This window comes from Lonchura striata, chromosome 4, assembly GCF_050655825.1.
Source record: "Lonchura striata isolate lonStrDom1 chromosome 4, ASM5065582v1, whole genome shotgun sequence".
Lineage (NCBI taxonomy): Eukaryota > Metazoa > Chordata > Aves > Passeriformes > Estrildidae > Lonchura > Lonchura striata.
In genome coordinates this window covers 14933196-14948321 of record NC_140706.1, presented here as the reverse complement: position 1 = coordinate 14948321, position 15126 = coordinate 14933196, and the positions used below count along the sequence as shown (strand labels likewise).

At 40.7% G+C, this 15126-nt stretch overlaps 1 long non-coding RNA gene across 9 annotated transcripts in view; it reads left to right on the top strand.

Annotated features, from left to right (window-relative positions):
- The first annotated feature begins 224 nt into the window (after positions 1–224).
- Positions 225–15126, top strand: part of LOC146767541 (uncharacterized) — an 89752-nt gene continuing 74850 nt past the window's right edge. For 8 of the 9 annotated variants that reach the window (XR_014954731.1, XR_014954735.1, XR_014954729.1 and 5 more), the window contains exon 1: positions 225–14168. This is a non-coding gene — a long non-coding RNA (uncharacterized LOC146767541). The remainder of the gene's footprint in view (positions 14169–15126) is intronic. The other variant, XR_014954728.1, reaches the window with a different exon arrangement.

Below are 15126 nucleotides of genomic sequence, written 5' to 3'. Positions count from 1 at the left end.
AGCCAGTAATTATGTGCAAATTATGACCTTGTGCCCTTCAGTCAGCTCCTCAGAAAACATGACTGCTTTTAATTTCCATTCCTTCAGCAATAAAATTCACTGTTTTCAGACTAAGTTCAATTATTTTCTTCAGATTTTCAATGAAGATATGTGGTTTTATACTTCAAAACTTTAAACAAAATGCTGGGCTTTGTAATATTTAAGGGATCATAATTGAAATATAAAACTGGTGCTAAAATATTAGCTTTTATAAATTTCACTCTTTTCCTTTCAGCTTTTCTATCATTAAAAGGCATTACTTACAAGTTTAAAGTTTATAGACGCTTAAACATACATGTTTTTCATTTTGTTTTGACACTGTAATGTTTCTAAAGCTGAAGAAATGTCAAAAAGTTGTAGAAAATAATGTGATGAAAGAAATGGACGCTTTTCATGTAATGTACAGAGAAATTAAAAAAATACAGACATACAGAATGAGCATGGGAGAACAATGTGAATGAAGCAGACAAAATTACTTTTAAAAAAATACAGGTTAAGAGTACATTTTAAAAAGTAATGGAGAATTTCACTGAACTGGAAGTGACTTAATTAATGGAAATTATTTCCATTTTTTTATATTTCTAATTTTTCTATTTCTTTAAACAATAAGAAGCAAATAAGAACTGAACCCCAGAGCTTACATATTATCATGAATTTCAGTGTGACAAACTGTAGCTACACACAATTATGTGCTATCAGTTGCTGAAGTGGAATTCATTATTTCCTACCTTAAGCTGTCCTATAAATTTGCTCTGCACTGTTAAGCAGATATCAAGTTCTGCCTAGAGATAAAAACACTGCTGATGAGCAAAGAAGATCTTAATAGATAGTTTGTTGATGCTTCTATTAAAATCAAGAAACATTCTGAAAAAAGATAGAAATCATTCTTCCATGAACAGTCACGTTGCATTTCCCAGCATTTCCCCTCTAATGTTCCTGCAAAGCACAGAGAGTCATGGCTTCAGTTCCCTGGCACGGGTTAATGCAGAGCATATTTCGATGCAGGATTGCCTAGAGCTGATCTCCTGGCACTGGCCAAGCCTAGGAGTCATCATGATGCCTCCTGGGTAACCCAGGTGCTTCACCTGGATCACATACTCCTCAGGTTTCTAGTGGCACGTCCACTGATGGCTGGAGAAGTTTCTGCCTGACCCACTGTGTTAATTCTTCCCAGGAAACATCTCTGGGATCTCTCTGGGGGCTTGGCACGTGCAATGGCAGCACAGGGATGTGCAGGGGATGCACTGACACGTTCCCATGGAGCTACTCCCTTTCCACGCCATTGATGACTGCAGGTCAGTGTTTTGTAACCCTGACTGAGAGACAATGTGAGGCAACAGCTCCCCCACAGCAGGGTTGGAGGCTTTTGTGGGTAGATGGGATTTAAATAATTGGCAGGGGCAGGAATGAAACCTGACTTAACTTGATTAAAGAGGAATCCTAGCTCAACTCTGTGCATGTGAAATGCTGCTCACTGCTGTTTTGTCTGCTAAAATCAGAAACAGGTTTACTCCTATGACCTACCTGTAGTTCAGACACTTTTTCCCACTAAGACACACCTTTAAATGCTTTGCAAATATCAGCAAACTCAGTTTCACAATGGGAGTTTCTGCTGGCAGGCAGACTGCATCTTCAATTTTTTGATGAGGAAATAAGGCAGGATTGGTGGCTGGCTCCAGGCCACATCCCTGTGTCTGCGTGGCACTGGGAAGCACTGTAGAAAGACATCCAGGCTAGCATGGATTTATATCAGAATGGGGCTCCACCCTGGCTAATTAGTCTGCTGCTGGGGAGCATGGTCTATCCAGCAGAGCAGAGAGCTCTGATAGTTCAATCCTACCTCCAGATGCTTCATGTGGGGATCCCATGGCTGCTCTCCAAAATGCTTCTCCAGCTCCAAGGTCTTCCTGAAGAATGAAGTGTATTTTGTGGCTTGAGGACAGCATTTATGAGAACAAGTCTCTTGCAGCTGTACTCACAGCTGAGAACTCAGAACTCCTTCCTTTTTTTCCCTTTTAATTTATTTATTCAATATTTGTTTATTTATAATTGAACAACAACAACAAAACCAAAGAGATTAAATAAAAATATCTAATCCTTAAAAATATGCAACTGTAGTTCATGACAGTGTAGTTCCAACAGGGAAGTCAGGAACTTGCTGTGACTCGGTGGCTGATTGTAAACTAAAACATAGGGAGGGAGTGCCTGACTCAGCAGATGCCGGAGCCTTCAAAGGGATTAGAGCTATTGCCAAGGAGCTCCACCCTTTTTTCCTCTCTTTAAATGTCTTAAATTTCTTATTCTTGCATTACATTATATACAAAAAGATTGGCACATCCAGAATAGAGAGCACTTACACGTCAGATTTTCCCAAAGGATTACAATTTGATTTGATCTGCATATGCACACCATTTCATCACTGCAGAATCTCTTCCCTAGAATTAATATCCCCACCCCCCAAGATTCATAAACACAGTAGATGCAAACATTTCAAAGAGATACTCTTAAAAAACCAAAAAACCACCAACCAAAATCTTCATAAAAAAAATTTGCAAGCAGAGAACACCTGCAAACCCCTTGGACCACAACTTCAAGTACCCTGGCACACCTCCAGAGCTGGTGTATCACTGTGGTTCCTTTGGGAAGCTGCTTTCAGGAGCCTTTTCCATTGCAAGATGAATTGCTTTCTAGGGGGTTAAGACAGTTCCCCATGCCAGGTACCAAACCAGTTCATAACTTCTGCCTCTGTGTAACCTTTTAAACTGAAAAGATAAAAAATGCAGGGAGTCAGTCTACACTTAAAAAGTTTTGCTGGCATGGCAAGAGCATAATTACAACAGTAAAATCCCTACTGTGAGTTCAGTCCTACCATCAAAAGACCTTTTTGTTGTTATAATGTAATCTGTTCAGCAAAGTGGTTTAATTCCTACCAGCAAAACAACTTTTTTTTTCTGGTATAAGCTGTTTCTCTGCTCAGGGTGTTGGCTGTGGCAGGGCCAGTGCTATACCTCCATCAAGTGCTGATGTGCCCAGAGGATGAGCTACCATTTTGCACCTCCCAGGGCTGAGGCATTTGGTGCTCCAAAGGGATTAGAAGGTGTGTGATGAGTGTAGGGTCGAAAGGGAATTTCAATCCACCTTTCAGTCTGTCTCCTTTGCATAAGCCCTTTATATTTTTAAATCTGTGTCTTTACTCTGCAGATTTGTTGGCCAGGGCTGCATACAGCACCATTTCTGACACTGAAGGCATTTTTGGACTGATACTGAGAAAAACAATGACTTTTTTCACAGGACTGTGAATTAACCCCTCGGATTTAATGTTCCCTGCTCTCAGCCTATAACTTTTGTAGAAAAATTTGTTTGAATCTAGCTGTGACTTTCCATATACTTAAACATACTGAATGCCACTTACCAGGCTGTGGTGACTTGGTGACAGCTGATGCAAGGCACTACCAGAGAAATGCAGATCCTCAGTGGGGTTTCACACTTACACTGTCTCCACCGCTCAATCCTTCTCTGCTGCTTTTTTTGTGGGAATGGTGCACAAGTTTGCACTTGGCAGATCAGGGATGGCATTTTAGATGCCCTTCCCATCACCCTGTCCTTCCCAGGGGTGGGAACTGGGGCTGGGTGGATCAGGCCATGGATAACATTTCTCTGATCCCATCCCTTACCTCATGAGGAAAGGCACAGCCACGCAGGATTTAAGGCTTTTTCATAAATATATGCGGCATGTTTGTTTTTACCCACATTTCATCAGTTTTTATTTTAGTCTAATTTCAAGATTCTGTGGGATTGGTGCCAGAAATAATAAAATGCAGCAATAAGCATGATATTCTCTTAGCCAGCACAACCATTGACTATTTTGGGGTTTTTTAGTACTTAAGAAACAAATGCTTCAACATGTTTTATCAAACCGCCTGGCCCTCCCATGGCAGATCACTGGAGCCATTTTCAGGGTATTACATGCCAAAAAAAGCAGGGACAATCTGGAAGGAACAGGTGTATTGGCTTCTGATGCTGCTTGAAGGAGTAAACACCTAATTTGCTGCTCCCACAAAGGTGGTAAACATTTAGCTCACAAAAAGTTTCCTTCCCTCTGAGAAAGTCCCACTGGTGTCGACCTAAATAAATTCCAGAAGTCAATCTTTTTTTAATAAAAGATTTCCTTCCCTCTATGACACACCATTTTGCATTGCAACTGCTTGTAAAGAAAAATGTTTTTTGCAAGCAGGCTGGACGTTTTGGTCTCTAGGGTGGTTTTGGCTGGAAGGAGCTGTGCTGAGGTACAGCAGTTTGGGCTGACCTTCTTCTTGCTGCTGGTGTGCTTTGGGCTTGCTGCTCTCATCAGGTGCTCTCCAGCACACATACTTCAGTCCAAACTCTTCTCAGAATAAGGGAAGATAAAAAAGAATAGAAAGTAAATTCTGCTGCTGATGAAAAAGGAGTATTTGAAGAGGTATCTTTTGAAGACTCTGGGAGTTACAACGCTTTGGAAAACCTAACAGGCCTGGTGGAGAGTTATGCAAGGCTAAGTAAATTTGCATGTGCTCACATCCAGTGAGGCACCTGAACTGAGCCCAGAGTCCACCCTGCCCACCTCACGTCCCCTCTTCATTAACTTCAGACTCTCAGAGTGGGAGCAGCTTCTTAGGAAGACTGAAGAAGCTCAGGATTTGGATCTGGGGATGTAGACACTGCACCAGAAAAAAATCAACAAAAAGACCACTATCAGTAAATTGCTCTTTTGATTTGCTTGTTGAAGGCAACAAACCTGACCATCTTCATCCTGGTAACTCTTTGTCTTATATTTCTTAAACTCCAAAAAAAGCTTAATTCATACTTTTAGAATACCATGGTATCAGAGTTAACTACCTTCATGTCTTCAAATATATTCTTTTTTGTTTGTTTACAGATTATGAGATTATTTCTTTGATCTGAAAATAGGGCTAAAAGTCTACAGGGTTGTACCTTAACAGTAGCTTTCAAAATCAGAGTTCTCATGAAACCTGACTTGCAGCAGTAGTTGTTTTTTTTTTTTTTTTTTTTAATCTGATTGATCTAGGTCCTGTTCTTCACAGTGTATTTCTAATTCTTTAGAGTGTATCTGCAACAATTCTGAGGTTTGCATTCAATTTGAAAATTGTACATCTGAAGCTGAAAAATAAGCTCTGTATTTCTGTGGTAAAATGAGGTTTGCCAGGCCCCTTCAGAAGCTGCAGCAGTTTTGTGGTTTGTTTCAGTTAACATGGGCTGCAGACAGCACGTGAGCCTTTTGGTGCCCTCACTGTGTGCACAGCTGCCTTTTTAGATGAGTGGATAGGTGCAAAGGTTTTGGGGTTTTTTTGGTGGGGTTTTTTTTTGGTTTTGTTTTTTTAAAATAACACCTGCAGAGCAGTGGAGAGCCCTCTGGTTTCTAGTTTGGCCACACGACTGTAAAACAACTCTGCCAATACCATCCTTCAGGACATCTGTGAATGACTGTGTTTTCCACCTGCTGTTCAAGTCACTCAGTTTTAGAGCTCTGTATTCTGTTGTTCAGTCTCTAAAAGGTATTTATTATGTCCACTGGACAGTTCACAAGCTTGTTGTTTAGACAGTTGAATTATGGATGGTGATTTTTTTGTAGTCCAGGATCTCAAGGTGTTCTTGTACTTGTCTCATCTGTGTTGGAGAAGGTATGTTACAGATGGCTGGATCATTGATGTGGTCAGTCTGTGCACTTTTTCTTTTTTTCCAAGAGATACTATTTCTTTTAAATTACTTTTTTTTTTTTTTTGTTTGGATCCAGCATTTTCCAATACTGCTTAGATTTTCTTAGCTTGCCTCTTTTCCTGAAATCATGCATGTCCTTATACTGTCCAAATTTCTTGCATTCTTCAAGTGAGATACTTGTTTGCTACGTAAGAGTTTGCAGAGGCAGGGTCTCCCTGTGGGAGTGTTGAACATGTCGAGTTGTCAGTAGGGTTTCTGGGGAGCCCTGCCCCTGCTCTGCTACACGAGACAAACTGGTGCCTGGCATCAGACCTTTCTCCAGAATGGTGTTCTCTGTGGTGGGGTGGATTTACTTTTTAAAAATTTATGTATTTCCTTCAAAGCAGCTATTCAGTTTCTCTTGCAGTGACACCAAATGAAAGCTTGTTTCTTTTCTCTTGCCTTCATCTATTTAGCACCTACTCCTGCTTGGGCCTGGAAGAAAGAGAATCTGCCCAAGGGTGAATGGCTGTCTGACTGCTGTTGAGAACTGAAGTCCTTGTTCTGGGAAGATACTTTTGATCTCCTTCTCATCAGTTCTTCACTGAAATTGTGCTCCCTCTCATTTTTATCCCACTGATGTTTCTTTTTCCTTTAAAAAATGGTTATTTATCTGTACCTTTATCTGCGTAATCCTTTATTGAGGAACAGTTACGCTCTATTACACAATATTATTCTAATATTTCTGTCATTGCCCTTAAAATGTCTGAGATTTTTTCATTTCAATAGTAAATGGCACAGAGCTATTACCTAGCCCCAGAGAAAACTCACTAGAAACATTGCTGTCTCTCTGTTTCTGTATAAATTTTGAAACTATCAAAGAACTAATTTCCTTTCTCACTTAATCATGTGAACCTGGGTTTGATTTCCCTCTTTCTTATGTGACTCAATGCTGAATATCTTAGACCAATCCAGGATCTTTTTTTTTTTTTTCCAATGGTGGAGGCTTTATCAACACAACTTCTAATTTTTGAAAGTTGTTTGCTACTATATTGTTTTCATAAACCTGTTTTTTATTACCTCTACTATTAGTCTTAAACTCAGGCCTTTTATCTGCTGTTTTGTGGTGCTCCTGGGGTTTCTATCAGAGCAGGAGGATGGCCCACTTGTTCTTGCAGCAACTGGGGTAGCATCAGTTCTCTGCCAGGTAGCTGCAACCTAATGACTTCTGTACTGAAAAACAATATTGAAGGTCTGATGACCTTCTCCACCAGCTTTTAACACTTTGAGGCTACAAGTTAGCGGGACCAGTTAATTTCCATATGTTTAACCTTTTGTACCTTGATCTCACTTCTTGAGTATTTCTGCCTCTGCTGCTAACCTTTCTACAGTTCTTAACAGTTAACTGACATGTATTTGTTGCTCTCAGCTTTCTGCACATTCTAATTATTACACATATTTATAAGGTTTTTTATCTCTTTTTTAAGCAGGTTGACATGTTAATCACCCTATTTTGTTAATTGTATTATTTATTATGTATATATATGTAATAGAACCTATTTATTATGGTATTTTTTTAATCTCTTTTATTGAATATTTCCCAATTAGAAATTCCAGGTGATTTCTTGCATAACAATTCCTGGCTTTGTGAACCTGGAACTTCCAAAGATCCAAGCGTATAATTCTGTTTGCACATAATTACATCTGTTAAATGGCCTAAGCAACACTCAATTTCTATTCTCTGATCAGTTTTTCTGTGGCAGACTGAGATGTAAGGCAGAATTCCTTTAATGTGGATACAATTTGTTCTGAGTATGAAAAGGGACATATAAAATGTCTCCAGTCCACTGTGGAGCTGGGACCAAGAGGTGCCCAGCACCTTTCACCCTGTCGCTGCAGATTTGTGCAGCGTCGTGGTTCCAGCCCGGTCAGCGCCAAGGCTCGCGCAGCCGCTCGCTCACTGCCGCACCAGTGGGATCTGAGCTAAAAAAATCACAATCAGAAGGGTAAAAGCTGGAAAACTCATGGGCTGAGATAAAGACAGTTCAATAGGGAAAGCAAAAGCCATACACACAAAGAAAAACAAGGAATTAATTCACTGCTCCCCGTGAGCAGGCAGGTGCTCAGCCATCACCTGTAGAGCAGGGTGGCATCACACATGGCAATGACTTGGGAAGACAAAACACCATCACTCCAAATGTCCACACTTCCTCCTTCTTATTCCCAGTTTCACACACTGAGCATGATGTCACACGGTCTGGAACACCCCTTTGGTCACTTTGGCTCACCTGTCCTGGCTGTGTCTCCTCCCACCCTCCCATGCACCCCCAGCTTCCTCACCAGGGTGGCAGCGCAGAAAGCAGAGAAGGCCTTGGCTCTGTGTCAGGCAATAACAAAAATATCTCTGTATTATCAACCCTTTGCTCAGCACAAATCCACACACAGACCCATACCAGCCACTGGGAAGAGAGCTAACTCTAGCCCCAGCACATACAGCTGGGAGATGCTTGAGGACGTGAGCACCCTGCACACTGTGGTGATCGCTCGGGCCGGACTTGTGCTTTTGCACTGGGGACATTCAGGGCATTTGCTTCTCAGCTGCCTGTGATCTGGGAATGGAGAATGGCAGGGCACCATGTTCTGAAATTTGTGCTCACTGAAACCTTCCCAAATTGGAGGTTAAGCAAGATTTTCAAGTTCTTACTATAAGGATTAAGTTATCAGGTTTCAACAAGATAAACTGGAGTGAATTTGTACACCTATGAGGGTCTCAGTCCCTTTTGTCTGTGGCCAATGCTCATATGACTGGAGAAGACTATTGATTTCTTCTCCAGGTGTCAAAGTGATGTACTCCATTTTGTTGCAAGCATCTTCATCTTGAACTGAAAATATTCTTTTATTTCTCCTTCAGTTCCCTCCTTTGTGTTAACATCCTGTTCTTTGGTCTAGTCAGCAAGGAACCTCAAAAGTCACTTCTACTGAGATAGGGTAGGAGTGGCCTGAACACTACCAATACTTATTTCTGTTCAAGGTAAGATTAAGTTCAACAAACCCAGTTACATTTCACTCACTATGTACTTCCTGATTTCTTCAACAAAAAATTGGGAATTGTCCTGTGGATGGTAGCCAGCATGCTTACACCTTCAATTTAACTTCAGAGTTGATTAATTTTGTGTAAATTTAAAACAACAGGTTTGTGCAGAAAAGGAAAATGGTTATATAATTTAAATTTGTATGATGCACACAAGGAGACTGAATTAAGATGACACAGGGAACATCTGTCCCAGTACATTGTGTTTTTTGTTTTTTGAATGCTGAATATATAATGTGCTCACTTTGATTTGTGTATATATAACATATATATTAAGGGGTTTCAAACCTTTCAATTTTATATGTCCTTATAAATTTTCATGCTGAAGTATGAACCTTTTTAGCTTAAACTTTTCCCAGACACTCTCAGAGACCCCTTGGATAAAAAAAAAACCAAAAAACAAAAAAACAAAACAAAACAAAAAAAAACTCAACAAAACAACAGGCATCCTAACAGTATGCGGACCTACCAGACAGAAAAAAAATGACATAAAATCAGGACTCATTCAGTTACGGTATTCAGTTATTTTCTGGAAAAACAGATATAATATTTTTTTCCTAAAAAATCTAGATATTTCTAATCTTGTTCAGTTTCTTGTTTTGCAACTGAACTCACAAGTTAAGCATACTTTATCTTTGCCAGTGGAGCATCCTTTGCCAGCTGAGTTGCAGCTGGCGATATGGTGTCTGCTAGAGCTGAACTTTGTTGATAAGTTCCTAGATTTTGAAATGGACTGGGAATAAGAGGGGGAAAAGTGAGTAGACCCCCAAGGCACTCTTCCTTCTGCTTGAGATGGAGCTATCCCATGGCCATGAAACCGAAGCCTTGGCAGAGCCTCCCTTTGCAGTTCAATCACAATAATTCAGCCTGGAGCTGAAGATTGTATTAGTCACAGTGCATCCGTGTTGGCAGAAAGGGCAGGGGGGAAAGCAAGCATATTCCATCACTAAAAGCAGCTAATAATAGCCTGAGCTTAGCTGCAAGCAGAGGGAAGGTGGGAAAGGTGACGCGGGAGAGTTGAAGCGGTCTGAAGCAGGCATGGGCTGCTGCTGGTGGAGCCAAAGGCTTGGATTTCTGCCACCTGCATGAGGGAGGCAGCAACAAAGTGATTAATTTCTCCTTGGCAGGTGATTAATTCTCTGTGGCTTCCAAATGAGGCTGCCAAAGTTGGACAGAAACCTGCTAAAGATGCTCAGATACTCCAAATGTGGAAACTGGATGAGAAGACAGAAGTTTGCTTCTAAAAAATGAAGCCTTTACAAAGCACTTGTGGGATGGGCAGAGCTGATGGATGGCTGTGAGCAGGGGAGCATGGTAATAACGTGCACTTTAAAGGAGAGCAAGGAACTCTTGAATTTTAATCTGAAGGCTGATGCCAACTCTTCCCCAGATCCTGGGCAAGGTGAAGTTCACTCCTGTTGAAACCACAGGGAGTTCTTGCATTCATTTCAGCCGGGCCAGGATGTCACTTTCCTTGAAGAAGTAACATTGACTGCAGGGAGGAAAGGTGTCTGGGAATAAATTAACTATCTTTTACAGTGATGCATACATTATTATCACTGCCAAACCATACCTTGCACATAAAGCTAAAATTAAGTTTTATTGAAGAAAAATAGAATAATAACAATCCAAACCACTGGCTGATATGTGTTGAAAGGCTCTGCATGGCCAAATGTTTCTGTACTTATGGCCCATTACATTTCAGTTCACCTTCCATAGTTGCTGAGCTGTTAACTTGCCAGAAAGCTCCCCAGTACATCATAATCAAAAAAGTAAATATTTGATACCTTTGGCTCTGCACTCAGTGTGAGCAGATATCCAGTTCTAATACTTGCACCAGTGTTAGAAGTTTGAGGTTTAGATGTCGACCTGGGAGCAGAGCTGTGGAGGAGAGCGATGGAGAGAACTGGGCTGAGGGAATGGTTAACTCTCTGCTGGATCTTGGCTGGGTTTCTGTTTTTTTTTAATGCACACAGGGCAAGGCTCCATTTCTGGCAGTGAGGGAACTGCTGATCCCATCTCTGGCTAAGGGCACCCAGAAGTGCCTTGTCACTGCCACGGGGTCATGGGCTTTTCTTGTGACTTGTGCTCATTCATGTTGCTGGAAAATTAAACCATTCCCCATGAATTCAGGAAGTAATGCTAGTTTCAGCTAAGCCCACATGAAATAATAGTTCCCTTGTTTTGGAAGGTATTGGTTTAGGTGTCTTTTTTTCCACACAGGCAGCTTGTTTTAGAAGAGACAGAGATAGATTAATGAGTAAGATATCTCATGACATGTGAGAGTTAAAAAGTTTCTGTATGTACAAAACCCTGAAACTTTTTTTTTTTTTTTTGGAGGTAGGATTTGTCTTACATAGGTTTATAGCCTTGTATTTTCACTTTAGCTTTTTGTATTTCATATGCCCCAGAGTGATAACCACAGGATTGGACTTGACTCATGACACAAATATTGTGAAACAGCAAACCTTTAACAAAGCCCCTGTTATCACTGGACATCTGGCTGTGTTTGGGGAAGGTCAGGCTGCTAAGAGATGTGTGCCACAGAGCAACAGGGCACTGTGTTACACATACAGTTGGACACTGATGGCACCAAGGCAAGGGTTTGGGTTGGCTAAATCTCACAGATATTAAATATAATTTGAGAAAATCACAAAGCTGATTATCATGGAAAGATGCAACTGTGAAATGTTTCTGTATCCTGAAAATAAGCTTTTTTGAAATTATCATTAATTTAATTTTCACAAAACTTATCCTAGGATTTGTGTTAGACACAATCACAACTAATCAAGAAAGAGAAGATTAATAACAAGGCGATGACCTTTCCAGATAACATACAGTTGTTTAGAATAGAGGAAAACAGAACATAAATAAAGCATCCTTAGTTTTAAATGTATAGTGAGGAGGTCTCTTTCAGTTATTACAACTTAAAAAAAACCCTTAGAAATATTGTAGATAATTTTCAGATACATCTCATATCAGTATTTAGAAGAATATAAATGTAAGTAATACTAATACTATAGTAGTATATATAATAGTAATCATCATATATAATAGTAATACTATTGAGAAAAACAATATAGGAATATAATGATATCACTATTTAAATTCATGAAGCCATCCCATATACTAGAAGTAGTTCTGGTTCATCAAACTCAAGAAAAGATACAGAAAAATTGAGGAAAAAAAAATCCAAAACAAACAAAAAACCCAATTTGAAACAAAAACTGTAAGACATTCACAGTAGTTTGGTACTCTTTGGCTTGGAAAAGACAAAGTACCGTGAATGGAATAATGCATTGTTTTATAAAACCTTAGAGATATTAGAGAGAAATTTATGCAGATTGCATGCTATTCTCTTAGTTTAACAGATTCAGAGGCACCCACAGAAATTATTAAATAGAATGCAGTATAAACACAAGGAAAATCTGTTCCACGCTGTATGTAATTATGTAGGATTGATTGTTACTGAATGACATGGAGATGAAGAATATAAATGGTCTCAAAGGTATTAAATGTAAAAGGAAAGGTCAGCCTCTCTGCAGCAAATAAACACTTTGCATCCCTCAGGTGTTGAAGTCTAAGTCACAGATGGCTGGACCAGGGAAAGATGGAGAGTCCTTGTGCTCAGTGTATCCTCTGCAAGCATCAGCAGCCCCTGCAAGGGACAGGGGCCGGCCAGAACAGTGCACTGGACCTTCCAGCTTGCCCATTCTAGGACCTGCCACTTCCATATTTCTGTGTCTGTTTCCATTTTGGAAATTCAGTTTGCTTACTGATTTGATAAAATAAGATCAGGATGAATTAGAATTTCCTGTGGGACAAACCATCCTAATTTTGTATAATTCTTATATCTGACATGAATCAGCCTAACTTGCATGGATGAGGGAGCCAGGCTGTGTTGAAAAGAAATCTGTGCTTTCTTAGGGAAGAAGTTTGTCTTTAGAAGTAAATAATTTTTTCTCTGAAGTCAGACAAGGTTACGTGTAATATTTTTGTCCCTATGTGATGTTATTCCTCACCTGAATACAAGCTGCAGGCAGTAATTTGACGACTGAATATGTGTCTAACTGTGAAGACCTAAGCGATAAGCAGACTTTGGCAGTACAGAATCACAGAATAAGCTGAGTTGGAAGGCACACACAAGGATCATTGAGTCTGCCTCCAAGCCTTGCACAGCACCATCTCCAAGAGTCATACTATGTGTCCCAGAGCAGTGTCCAAACACTTCTTGAACTCTGTCAGGTTTAGTGCTGTGATCATTGCCCTGGAGAGCCCATTCCAGTGTCCAACCACCCTCTTGGTGAAGATCCTCTTTCTAAATCCAACTTAAACCTCCCCTGACACAACTTCAGGCCATTCCCTCACATCCTGTCAATGTCACCACGGGAAAGCCAGCAGTGCCTGCACCTCCACTTCCCCTCAGGAGGAAGTTCTGGAATGCAATGAGGACTCCTTTCAGTCTCCTCTTCTCCAGGCTGAACATACCAAGTGACCTCAGCTGCTTCTCACATGGCTTCCTCTCAAGGCCCTTCACCATCTTTGTTGAATACATTCAGCTTCAAAGGAATGCAACAAAACTTTTAATTCTCCCCCTACTTTATTGTGTGCATCTAATATAGCATCATCTCTGGGTGCATCCCAGAAATATCCCACAGGCAGCTGCAGCAGAGGGCAGCTGTAGGGTGACCCACATCCCTGCACCTGCTCGGACCAGCACCTCCTGGGAGGACACAAAGAGCAGGGCTGCTGCATGTGCAGGGCCACTTGTGTGCAGGAGAAATTGTCCCCAGCTTCTCCAACAGCCTAACTGGGTCACTGAGGAGTGAGATGGTTTGCTCAAATAATTAGCCTTGCGAATAGGCACGTCCTTCCTGGGAAACAAGCTAGCAGACTAATAATGGCTTTACTCTGGTAAAGGACATAGTGTATACCTTTGTAGTCCTAAAAACCCTATATGTGGATAGAGCCTAGCAATGTATAACTCTGGAAATAGATGGCTATATTTTTCCTAGCATTTTTCAATTCAGTTTCTTGTATTGATGTTGCAACAGAGGTGCTAGAAAAACTGAGGCATGTAAGACATCATGAACACATCTTTACTGTGACACAGACAGGAAGCCAGGAGCATCACAGGGTAAACCAAGGGGCGTCTTCAGATCGTTAACTTAAAAAACCCACCCAAAACCCAGACATCCACACCCACGGTGTTATTCAAAAACCAGAATATCATCAGGAAGCAGTGAGTCACCATGTGGCCAGTGCCTTTTTTTCGTTAAGGTGTTTCCCAAATGCAAAACTTAGGCTTCCTGTTCCCTTTAGATGAAGTACCTGGTATCACTAGGTAAGCAACAGCTGTTTTATGTTTATTAGCAATAGTACAGTGCATAACAGCCAGGAGGAAAATAACTTGTTTTTAATGTGATGGGTGAGCATCCAAAGGACTGGGGACTGGATCCTTGGCCTGTAAGAACTGGGGAGCTTGTAAGAACAGCAAGTCTGTGCAGTGGTTTGGCCACGTGATAGTGCAAATGCCCAGTGTGATGCTGGATGTGGGCAGCGGCACTCCAGCACATCATCTCCAGCCCCTCCTCATCCCGTGCCAGTGGAGGTGCTTGAGCAGAGGGCTGAGCTGAGCTGTGTGGGTGTGTGGACCTGCAACAACAGGTGTGTTTGGATGAAGAGGCTTAGAAAGGTCGAAACAAGTTGCCCAACATATTTTTAATAGATTATTGCCAAAACGAAATGACAGAGAATCAGAGTTATTGCCTCAAGAAGGTCATGGAAGTTGTTTGTATTTTAAAACATCTTGTTAGTGTATGTTGTGGCTTTACTATTAAAGTAATGCATTCTGCCTAATATAATACATCTAATTATATGACGTGAGCCTCATCTGATGACTTTTGCCAATTATATCTGACAAGGATATTTTAAATGAGAAGCCATGTGTTAGAGCAATTTCAGGAGATGAGCACAACAGCATATGGTTTCAAAAATAAAATATCTACTATGTTGTTTGCAGTGATTAAATACCTACTAATGCAATTGTAAGGTAGGGAAGCAGGTCTTTCTGGTTTGTGAATTAAGCTAGTGCTGAGTCACTGCTGATTTTTTTAAAGTTTTATTATGAATGAAGGGCTGGGTCAATGCCAAATTCCATGTTCCTAGCTGCTTCTTTTGTTTCCTGCCAAATTATTCAAATCCCTGGAATTGAGCACCTTAAAATTAAAACTACAGAAGTTGCAGAAGAAATATCTTAAAATTTTGAACCAACCAGCACAATGAGTGACCCTGTGGACCTG